The sequence below is a fragment of the Gopherus flavomarginatus genome, chromosome 9 (genome assembly GCF_025201925.1).
Source record: "Gopherus flavomarginatus isolate rGopFla2 chromosome 9, rGopFla2.mat.asm, whole genome shotgun sequence".
Classification (NCBI taxonomy): Eukaryota; Metazoa; Chordata; order Testudines; family Testudinidae; genus Gopherus; species Gopherus flavomarginatus.
The window spans coordinates 83888414-83892004 of NC_066625.1; the positions used below are offsets into that span (position 1 = coordinate 83888414).

The window sequence follows — 3591 nt, forward strand, 5'->3', positions numbered from 1 at the left end:
GCCCCCTGCTGCCCTTCCTCCTCTGCCCTGCCCCCATATCCTCTCCATGCCCCCTGCTGCCCTACGCCCTCTGCCCCAATATCCCTCTCCATGCTCCTGCTGCCCTTTCCCCATATCTCCTCCCCCCTGCTGCCATGCCCCCCTCTCCCCTCCATGGCCCCTGCTGCCCTTCCCCCCCCTGTGCCCCCTGCTGCCCCTCTGCCTGCTGCCCTGCCCCCCTCTCCCCTCTGTGCCCCCTGCTGCCCTTCCCCCTGCTGCCCTGCCCCCATATCCCCCCGCTGCCCTCCCCCGTGCTCCTCTCCGCAGGCCCACCCTGCGTCACAGGGGGGAGGTGACAGAGCTTCCCCCGCGGGCCTCTCAGACTCGCCCCCCCCACCCCCCGCACTCCGGGGCCAGCCCACGCTCATCACATCGCGGGCTGCTGCGGAGCCTCCCTCGGCGGCCAGAGCCCCACGCTGCTGCCTCCAGCGGCCAGGGTCCCGCTCCGCCTCACTACAAAGGGGCCAGCGGGGAGCTGCGGGCAGAGGGTTTCCGTAGTGTAGTGGTTATCACGTTCGCCTCACACGCGAAAGGTCCCCGGTTCGACCCCGGGCGGGAACAGCAGCGCAGGATTTTGCTGCTTTCCTGGCGTTCGTTTTCTCAAGGGAGAGGAGGAGAGGGTTTGCCACGGGAGAGCTCGTGTCTCTGCGCTTCACAGCCCGCCAGCCACGCTCGCCGTTCTCCTGCCTTTGCTCACTAAAGAAACCTACACCAGAGGGCGAGTGGTAATCGCAGAATGGAAGATAGAGCGTGAGAACCTGGCTCCAAACTCCCCCCGAGTGCCATGGGCTCAGGATTTCATACCTTCCCTAGGGTATATTCCTGCTTCACAGGCTGGGGCCACAGGATTTTTTAAAAGAGAGAATTTAAAAATCTCTAATTAAAAATCAGAAAGAACTGCACCACTCGTCTGTCTCTGCTGCATTTGCCCACGATGAAAAAAAATGAGAAGCTGATCATTTCCCACAATCAGCTGGCGCTCAGCAACACAGTGAGGGCTTAGTTAAGCAGCTGATATTTATTAAAATAATTGCACTGAGATGTGCTTTGTTTTAGTTGGTATGCAAATGAGATAGGGCCACCACAGCACCAGGGTGAAGAGCCAGAAATGAAGGTGCCAGTCCTGCAAACTGCTCCAGGCAAATGGACTCTTGTGCCCACATGAGACCCCATGGTCTGGGTTGGGGGTGTGAGTGTATAGATCTCATTTTAGGATTGGAGCCTTTGAGAAGGAATTGCAGAAATATAACTCCTCCACCCCCAATACAAGTGAAGTTTAACATCTACATTATTTCAGTAAGCAGTGCTTTTTCTGTCTAGTTACGGTAAAACTGCCAGCATCTCCCCAGTATTATAGGTGTATCCATTTCAGTTAAACATAACAGATAAGATAATAAGAATGATTTATGCTGAAGCAGAGAGTGGTGAGGTTACAGTTTGTGGGACCCACTGCAGGGAAACTACAGCTGAGACTCAGAAAGCACATGGCCTTGCCTACTGCGGAAGAGGCTGACATGAGTTGCTTCTTACTGAAGTGGCAGACCATGGATGGGGTCACGAGTTACCCCTCCACCTCTATATTGCTGCAGGACCTGCTGTCATTGATTTTTCATTTAATTTTACAACTGACTTCAACAGAGGCAGGATTGGGCCCCAGGAGCAGTCTAAGCCATGGATTTCTAACTGTGGCACACTGCTTTGGATAGAGTGAGACTCCAGGCAGGTGCTTGTCTCACTTGTGCTTAAAATCAACCTCTTCACCTTCTTTGTGGCAGACTCTGCATGTGCCTCTGCAGCCCTGTTAAATGTCAAGAACTAGCACAAAGGTCTGGCTGCCCCCAAAGAATCTCTAGCCCAGGGTTTATTCTTAGTCCATAAAAAGTTGCTAAAAGCTTTATCCCAAAAGGGAAGAGGAATAATTGGGACATCTTAAAGATATGGGTAGCCTTCATTTGCAATTTATGGTTGTGTCCAAACTGCTAGAGGGCAATGAGACTACTTTTTCTGGGCTTAAATTATTTCACTGCAGCCATGTAGTTATAGACAGTGATTTGCAAAATTCCTAAAAGGGGAAAAGTCACCAGAAAAGCCTTGCAGCTACAGACCAAGGAGCATGTCATAGTCTATTTAGCAAATGACCATACAAAGTATAGAAAAATCAAAAGAGGAGAGGAGGAAAAATACATTCACTAGGTATGAAAAGTTACTTAACATTCAGAGCCAGGGAACAAATAGTTCTGTGGTGTGAGGTCACGAGAGACAGGGAGCTTCTGTAGGTACCTAATTTCCTGCAGTATAATAATATTAATAATAAAGTATTAATATAGATACAGTAAATCATTTCAAATACTGTCAATAAAAGAAGCCAAGAAACTACTGGCATTGCATCTCACATAATCATTAAAGTAAAATCCAGAAAGCTCATCTCTCTAGGCCCCCTCTTCCTGGCCAGTGCACGATTGCTTCCTGCAGTGTATTTGCTATGTTTTGTATTAAATGTTTCAGGTAATTGGCATAATAGAAGTAAGAGATGGGAAAATCCTATTAGACCACTGAAATCCATCCCCTTGTAAATGAAGGATGGTTTCCCTGGTAGAGGTGTAGCAGATATTAAACTGGTACTAGATTTTTAGACAAAAGGCCATTCAGTAGCTAGGTTTACTTGGTCTTGTCGCAAGACAGAGGGCTGGACTTGGTGATTTCTCCAGGTCCTTGACAGCTCTACATTTCTATGATTAGTACATTCCAACTTCATTTTTACTTCTGACAAACCAAATCTGCGAAGCCTGAATTTGTTGACCTATTTTGGTCAGTGCCAAATCCTGACATCCTTACTCTCTGATTTTACTTAGTGTTTACTCAGGCAAAAATGTATTGAGCAAGAACTAAGGCCCGAATAAGGACTAAGTAAGTGGGCAAGATTTGGCCATGCTTGTTGGCAGGAGATGTGGAGATGTGTTGCTGACTCAGCTCTTCAGGCTGCCGGGGCGGGCAATGGAGAAGAATCTCTGCCATCCTGGAAGAGGGTATAGGGCTGAGTGCAGTAGCAAATTAGCCACTGGGCCAACAGGGCCATGCCTAGGGGCCTTGACCTGTTGGGGCGCCCCTGTGAACTGACCCTGCTCCCCAGCTGGAGCGCTGGGTGGGAAGAGCAGGGCAAGCCCCCGTGTCCCAACCCCACTCCCCGTCAGCCAGAATAGGGCTAGCCCCTGCACCCTGACCCACTTCCTGGCAGGAGTGCCGAGTGGGCAAAGCAGGGCAAGGCCCTGCACCTCAACCCCATTTCCCTGACAGGAGTCAGGAGGGGGGCTGAGGCACTGCAGGTGGAAGGGCTGGGGAGGGATCCCTACTTGCTCTAGTCCAGGTGCCCCACAAAACCCTAATCTGACCCTGGCTGTGTGCTTCCTGTCCCCATGCTTCTGAGAGATTGTCCGAAATGCAGTCAGTTCTTGCTAGCTTGTCTTTTTCTGGTGTCTGTGAAAAGTCTGTCACAGTTGAAGGCAGCTGCACCTATATTCCCCCTCTGTGCAATGGCACCTACTCTAGGCTCAC

At 50.6% G+C, this 3591-nt stretch overlaps 1 non-coding gene across 1 annotated transcript; it reads left to right on the forward strand.

Moving 5' to 3' along the window:
- Positions 1 to 527: 527 nt before the first annotated feature.
- Positions 528 to 600, forward strand: TRNAV-CAC (transfer RNA valine (anticodon CAC)). The gene has a single exon. It is a non-coding gene; the product is annotated as a tRNA-Val (tRNA).
- Positions 601 to 3591: the final 2991 nt, after the last annotated feature.